This window comes from Orycteropus afer, unplaced genomic scaffold (genome assembly GCF_000298275.1).
Source record: "Orycteropus afer afer isolate SDZICR_OR568_19922 unplaced genomic scaffold, OryAfe1.0 scaffold01048, whole genome shotgun sequence".
NCBI classification, from domain to species: Eukaryota; Metazoa; Chordata; class Mammalia; order Tubulidentata; family Orycteropodidae; genus Orycteropus; species Orycteropus afer.
Genome location: NW_006922635.1, coordinates 188,948 through 196,844, shown reverse-complemented (window position 1 = coordinate 196,844; position 7,897 = coordinate 188,948). Strand labels below are relative to the sequence as shown.

General features: G+C 40.0%; 1 pseudogene; it reads right to left on the bottom strand.

Annotated features, from left to right (window-relative positions):
- Window positions 1-3,703: 3,703 nt before the first annotated feature.
- LOC103212645 lies at window positions 3,704-4,624 on the bottom strand (annotated as a pseudogene).
- Between the last annotated feature and the right edge of the window lie 3,273 nt (window positions 4,625-7,897).

The window sequence follows — 7,897 nt, the reverse complement described above, 5'->3', positions numbered from 1 at the left end:
ATATGGTTAAGAAGATGTGTACAACTGCCAAGTTGACAAGGGGTGGACTGTCATGGTTGGAGCTGTGTGCCAACTGCTGTGGTTGTTCCCATGATGGGGTTGGATGACTATGTTCTGAGTGACCAATCTGCCCAAGGGGAGGTGGGGCCTACTTCCACGATACCCAGGGACATCTCGAGAAGAGAGACATTCTTCTGTGGATCGGGACTCTGGTGTGCTGCCTACAAATTTCCATGAGTGAACAGACCACCCTTCAGCATGGAGATCTTGGATTCATCTTTTGTTGAAGTCAACAGCCTGTGTATTGCCTGCCAGCCTTCAGCTTCTCAGCCCCCTGTGGTTGTGGAAGCTAAGTCTGCCTCCAGCCCGATGTTTCCTCCAGGGACTTTGGACTTGCCAGCTTCTATATGTTTGTGAGCCATTTTCCTAAGATAAATTTCTCCCCCCCCCTCTCTATATATATAAACTTGGCTGGTTTTTGGTTTCTCTAGAGATCCCAGTCTAACACAGGGTCTCTATGAGTCAGATCCAACTCAATGACAGTGAGTGAGATTCAAATTTATGCACCAAGCTCCAAAGCCAAAAATGAGGAATTTGAAGATTTTTACCAACTTTTGCAGGTTGAAATTGACCAAACATGCAATCAAGATGTGTTCATTATTATTGCTGCTTGGAATGCAAAAGTTGGAAGTGAAGAATAATTGGTAATTGGAAAATATGACCTCAGTGATAGAAATAACACTGGAGATCACAGGATAGAATATTGCAAAACCAATGACTTATTCATTGTAAATTCATTTTACCAACAACATAAATGGTGGCTTCCCACATAGATTTTTCCAGATGGAATACACAGGAATCAGATCGACTACCTCTGTGCAAAGAGGTGATGGAGAAGCTTGATATTTACAGCCAAAAAAAGGCCAGGGGCTGACTGTGGAACAGACCATCAAATGCTCATATGTAAGTTCAAGTTGAAGCTGAAGACAATTAAAACAAGTCCAAGAGAGCCAAAATATAACCTTGATTATATTCCATCTGAATTTAGAACCATCTAAAAAATGGATTTGACACATTGAACACCAATGACTGAAAACCAGAGGAATTGTGGGATAACATCAAGAACATCATCCATGATGAAAGAAAAAGGTCATTTAAAAGACAGGGAAGGAAGAAAAGACCAAAATGAATATCAGAAGATACTTTGAAACTTGTGCTTGAGTGGAGAGTAGCTAAACCAAATGAAGAAATGACAAGATAAAAGAGCTGAACAGAAGATTTCAGAGAGCAGCTTGATAAGACAAAGTCAATTAGTATAATGATATGTGCAAATACCTGGAGTAATTAAACTAAAAAGGAAAAACACACTCGACATTTCTCAAGCTGAAAGAACTAGAGGAAAAATTCAAGCCTGGTATTGCAATGTTGAAAGATTCTATGGGCAAAATATTGAGTGATGCAGGAAACATCAAAAGAAGATGGAAAGAATACACTGTTCCAAAAAGAATTGGTCACTGTTGTTCTATTTCAGGAGATGGAATTTGATCAAGAACTAGAGGTACTGAAGGAAGAAGCTGAAGCTGCATTGAAGGAATTGGTGAAAAACAAGCCTTCAGGAACTGATGGGGTAGCCATTAAGATGTTTCAACCAATGGATTCTGCACTGGAGGTACTTAATCATCTATGCCAAGAAATTTGGAAGACAGCTACCTGGTCAAGACTGAAAGAGATCCATATTTGTAGCCATTCCAAACAAAGATGACCCCACAGAAAGTGGAAATTATTTAACACATATAATATCACATGCAAGTAAAATTTAGCTGAAGATAATTCAAAAATGGTTACAGCAGCATCTTGACAGAGAACTTCCAGAAATGCAAGCTGGTTTCAGAAGAGGATGTGGAATGAGGGATATCATTGGTGAAGTCAGAAGGCTCTTGTCTCAAAGGAAAGAGTACCAGATGTTTACTTGTTTTTTATTGACAATGACAAGGAATTCAACTGTGTGGAACATAACAAATTATGGGGAGCATTAAGAAGAATGGGGATTCCAGAAAACTTAATTGTGTTCATGAGGAACCTGTACACAGACCAGGGGGATGTCCTTCAAACAGAACAAGGGGATACTGTATGGTTTAAAATCAGGAAAGGAGTGTGTCAGGGTTGTTTCTCTTCACCATACTGTTTCAATATGTATGCTGAGAACATGATCTGAGAAGCTGGACTATATGAAGAAGAACACAACATTATGATAGAAGGAAGAGTCATTAACCACCTACAATATGCAGATGACACAACCTTACTTGCTGAATGTAAAGATGACTTGAAGCATTTACTGATGAAGATTAAAGACTAGTCTACGGTATGGATTACACCTTAAAATAAAGAAAATGAAAATCCTCACAACTGGGACCATAACTGGTATCATGATAAGAGGAGAGAAGATTGAAGCTGTCAAATATTTCAAATTACTTGGCTCCATAATCAACATCAATGGAATAAGCACTGAAGAAATCAAACAATGTATTGAGCTGGGCAAATCTGCTCAAAAGACCTCTTTAAACTGCTGAAGAGCAAAGCTAATTCTTTGAAGATGAAGGTACGTCTAACCCAAGCCATGGTGTTTTCAATCGCCTCATATGCACGCAAAGCTGGACAATGGAAAAGGAAGACAGGAGAAGAGTTGATGCTTTTGAATTGTGTTGTTGGCAAAGAGTACTGAAAGTATCAAGTACTGCCAGAAGAATGAACAAATCCATCCTGGAAGAAGTGCAGCAGGAATATTCCTCGGAAGTGAGAATGGCCAGACTTGGTCTCACCTACTTTGGTCGTATTGTCAGAGGGACATATGGTAGTTAAGTTTGTATGTCAGCTTCGCTGAGTCTCATTGAGTGACTGGGAGCTGGATATAGTTATTCCCCGTGGCGAGAATTGTATTTAACTCAATGGTGCAATCTATTGGAGCAGCTGACTAGCTGCTTTAGGGATGGGTGTTCAGGTAACAATTATAACAAAAGGTTCCTACTTCCTGGATTGCAGCTAATACATCATGTTTGTGGAGCCCATAATTTCAGTGGAGTCTTGATTCCACCACCTTCCCAGTGAAAGAAGAAATATCAATGTTCTTAGGTCATTCTGATTTTCAGTGTTGTTCTGGGAGTCATTCCCAATACTTGAAGGACATACCACTTGCCCCTTGACAATTTAGTAAGTACATGCTTATAAAATTTCTGTTCAAAATACTTAACAAGACTTCAATTGAAATAAAATAACCCAAAGAGTTCAAATATCTCATACCAGAAGTGATTACAAGAAACAGACTTTCCAAAATAGGAATCTGGAACTTGATATCTCAACTTTTTGCGGTTGAGGACAATAATGATGCTAGTCCTTGGGATAGATGTTTGGTGGTACTCCATGGCCAACAGTGGAAGTTCTGTTTCATAGTGAATCATATGCAGTCACCTTGAAAGGATTTCCTGTTGAAGGGAAGATTTTCATTTAAAAAAAGTTTCTGAAAGAAATATGGAAGTAAGGATTGCTTATCTTGTTTTAAATGAAGGAGATTGAATTATAGTAGTAATGCACATTTATGAAATGATGAAATAATCTTGATTTAGTTTTTCATAATTTTGAGTTCTGTTGCTCATGATCACTTCTCTTATCCTGAGAAGAAATGATTCTGTTACATAGACAATATTTGTCAGCGGAAAAGTTTTCTTAGGGCCTGCTTTATGTCCTTGTTTCTAAGACTGTAGATAAAGGGGTTCAGCATGGGAGTGACCACAGTGTACATCACTGAGGCTATTGCACTTTCCCTGGAGTTTTGGGTAGCAGCAGAACTCAGATACACTCCAAGCCCTGTACCATAGAACAAGGCAACCACTGAGAGATGAGACCCACAAGTGGAAAAGGCTTTATATTTGCCCCCACTTGATTGAATTCTCACAATGGAGCAAACAATCTTAGTGTATGAGTAAAGTATCCCAGTGAGTGGAATAACACACAGAAATCCACTTGAAAAATATATCAATAAGTTATTGAGGAAAGTATCAGAACAAGCAAGTTGGATGATCTGATTAAGTTCACAGAAAAAATGGGGTATTTCCAAATCTGTACAAAAGGAGAGTCACAAAACCATTAATCCATGTAACAAAGAGTCCAGAACACTGAGTAACCAGGTTGTCAGAAGCAGGAGGCCACAGAACTTGGGGTTCATGTTGACCTTGTAGTGCAGGGGGTGACAGATGGCCACAAACCGATCATAGGCCATCACTGTTAAGAGAAAATTGTCTACAGCTCCAAAAAGCATGAAAAAATACATCTGAGTGATGCATTCTTCATAGGTAATCACTTTATTCTGCATCTGGATGTTCAGCAGCATCTTTGGGACAATGGTGGAGGTGAAACAGATGTCTGTGAAAGAGAGGTTGGAGAGGAAGAAGTACATGGGTGTGTGGAGGTGGGAGTCTATGAAGATGGCCAAGATGATGAGCAGGTTCCCAGTGAAGGTGATCAGGTCCATGGACAGGAACAGCCCAAAGAGGAAGGGCTGCAGCTCTGTCTCGTCTGAGAGCCCCAAAAGGATGAATTCTGAAACATATGTTTGGTTTCCTGGTGCCATGGAGCTGGTGAAAACTACTAGAAAACAGAAAAGAGCAGCAAAGTTAGCTATAAGAGACAGGCTGATTTTATATTTTAAATGTGTTTAATTAACTACTATTTATATATTAGGAGCTCTGGTAGCATAGTGGCTAAGGCACTTGACTGCTCACCAGAAGGCTGGCGGTTCAAACCCACCAGCCACTCCTCAGAAGGAAGGTTGGGCAATCCTACTTCCGTAGTGATACTGACTTGGAAACCCAAGGAGGGGTCGCTATGAGTCGGGGCCGACTCGACGGCAAACAACAACAACAACATTTATATATTATCTATGAATCTAGTGTTTGTTAGCTGAGAATTTTGTGGACTCCCCAAAGCTCTTTCTCCTCCCTGATTCTCAAACTGACTAGCCTTGGTTGCCTCTAATGACTAACGTGTTGTTGTTAGCCATCAAGTTGGTTCTGCCTCCTAGTGACCCTGAGAACAACAGGATGAAACACTGCCCCATCCTGCACCAGCCTCACAATCCTTGCTGTACTTAAGTACATCACTGCAGCCACTGTGTCGATTGAACCCATTTAGGATATTCCCTTTTGTTTTCTCTGACCCTTTACTTTATTAAACATGATATCCTTCTCCAGGGAATGGTCCCTTCTGACCACGTGATGCAAGGAGATGAGAAAGTCTGGCCATTGTCACTTTCAGGGAGCATTCCAGCTGCACTTCTTCCAGGACAGATTTGTCTGTTGTTCTGGCCGTCCATGGCATTATCAGTATTCTTTGCCAACACCACAATTCAAAGGCATCAATTCTTCAGTCTTCCTTACTCATTGTCCAGCTTTCACATGAAGACGAAGTGGTTGAAAATATCATGGCTTGGGTTAGGCACACTTGAGTTTTCAAACTGACATCTTTGTTCCTCAATACTTTAAAGAGGCGTTTCACAGTAGATTTGTCCAGTGAAATATGGCATCTGATTTGTTAACTGCTGCCTCCATCAGTGTTGACTGCGGATGCAAGTAAAATGAAATATTTTACAACTTCCCTCTTTCCTGCATTTATCATGATTGTGCTTATTGGTCCAGGTGTGAGGATATATTTTCTTTATATGAATGTGCAACTCATACTGGAGATTTTAGTCTTCGATCTTCATCAGGAAGTGGTTCAAGTCCCCTTCACTTTCAGCAACCAAGCTTGTGTTATCTGTATATCTCAGGTTGTTGGTGAGTTTTCCTCATGTCCTGATGCTGTGTTCTTCTTCCTAAAGTTCCTCTTCTCAGAATTTTTGCTCAGTGTACAGATTGAATAACTACTGTGAAATATACAGCCCTGACACTCATCCTTTCTTATTTAAAGCATGCAAAATCCTATTGTTCCATCTAATGACAGCCTTTTGTTCTATGTATAGGTTCCTCAAGAGCACATTTAAGTGTTTTTGAATTTCCATTCTTCACAGTCTTATCCATAATTTCTTATGACTCACACAATCTAATACATTTTCATAGTCAGTAAAACACAGGTGAAAAATTTTCTCATATTTTTTCTTTTTAGCTAAGATCAGCCTGACATCAGCAATGATGTTCCTCCTTCCATGTCCTCTTTTGAATCCAATTTGCATTTCTGGAAATTTCCTTAAATTGACCATCTTTGAAAGAGGTGATGGAGAAACTAAATATCTTCAGTCAAATCAAGGCCAGACCACAGCCAGCTACTATGAGAGAAACAGTAGTTTGACCTGTGGCCCTAGGACTACAGTTGCAGGGAACATCAAGCTCAACTGGCATAACATACTACACACAAACATTGTTCCACATCCTACTTTGTCGAGTAGTGACTAGCATCTTAAAAGCTTGCAAGCTACCATCTAGATGCAACGATGGGTCTCTCCTCATCCAGAGCAAAGAAGAATGAAGAAAACCAAAGACATATGGAAACAATTAGTCCAAGGGACTGGCATACCATGTGATCTTCAGCATATGTGAATATGAGACCAGAAGAACTAGATGGTGCCTGGCTACTACAGTCAACCACTCAGAGGGGGATCTATGCTAGAGATCCTGGATAAAGTGGGAGAACAATGTGGAACAAAACTCAAAATTTAAAAAAAAAAGAAAAAGGGACCAAGTTTGCTGGTCTGATAGAGCCTGTGGAAACCTCTGAGACTATGGCCCCTACCTGCCCTTCAGGTCTGGAATTGAACCCACTCCTGTGGCTTGCAGCCAAACAAATGACAGGCATATGACCTGAGCATTTACATTAGGAGATACACTCCTTGGAGAGATCAATCATGGGAGGATAGAAGGGTTGTGTATGCACAGGGAGACAGCCCAGGGAACAAGAGTGCATGGGAGGGAATGATGCAGGGAAGAGTTAAATGTGTGTTGGAAGTGGGAATACAGCAGTTGCATTGTGGAATATTGTAGTCAGTTTTATGAGACAAAATGTTTATGAACTGTTGTGTGGAAAATGAAATTGCTCTGTAAACTTTCACCCAAATCATAAATATATAAATAAACCAAACAAGGCGAGGAGCTGACTGTGAAAGAAACCATGAATTGCTCATATGTATGTTGACACCAAAGAAAACTGAAACAAGTCCGTGAGAGCCAAAATACAAACTGAATCATATCTCCCACCTGAATTTAGAAACCATTTGAAAAACAGATTTGACCTATTGAATACTAGTGAATGAAGACAAGACAAGTTGTAGGATGACATCAAGAACATCTTACAAGAAGAAGGCAAAAGGTCATTTAAAAGACAGAGAAGAAAGAAAAAAACAAAATAGATGTCAGAAGACACTATGAACCTTGCTCTGGAACAGAGAATAGCGACAGTGAAAGGAAGAAATGATGGAAGGGAACTAAAGAGGAGATTTCAAAGGATGGCTCAAAAAGAAAGTAAAGTATTTTGATGAAATGTGCAAAGATCTGGAATTAGAAAACCAAAAAGGGAGAACACACTTAACATTTCTCAAGCTGAAACAACTGAAGAAAGAAATTCAAGCCTCAAATTGCAATATTGAAGAATTCTATGGGGAAAATATTGAATGATGCAGGAAGCACCAAAGAAAATGGAAGGAATACAGGTCTCACTGTACAAAAGAGAACTGGCCTGCATTCATCCTTTTCAGGAGGTAACATATGATCAAGAAGCAATGGTATTGAAAGAAGTCCAAGCTGCACTGAAGGACTCAGTGCAAAACTGCTGTTGTTGTTGTTATGTGCCGTCGAGTTGGCCCCGACTTATAGCGACCCCTCCTTGGGTTTCTGAGGCAGTATCACTATGGAAGTAG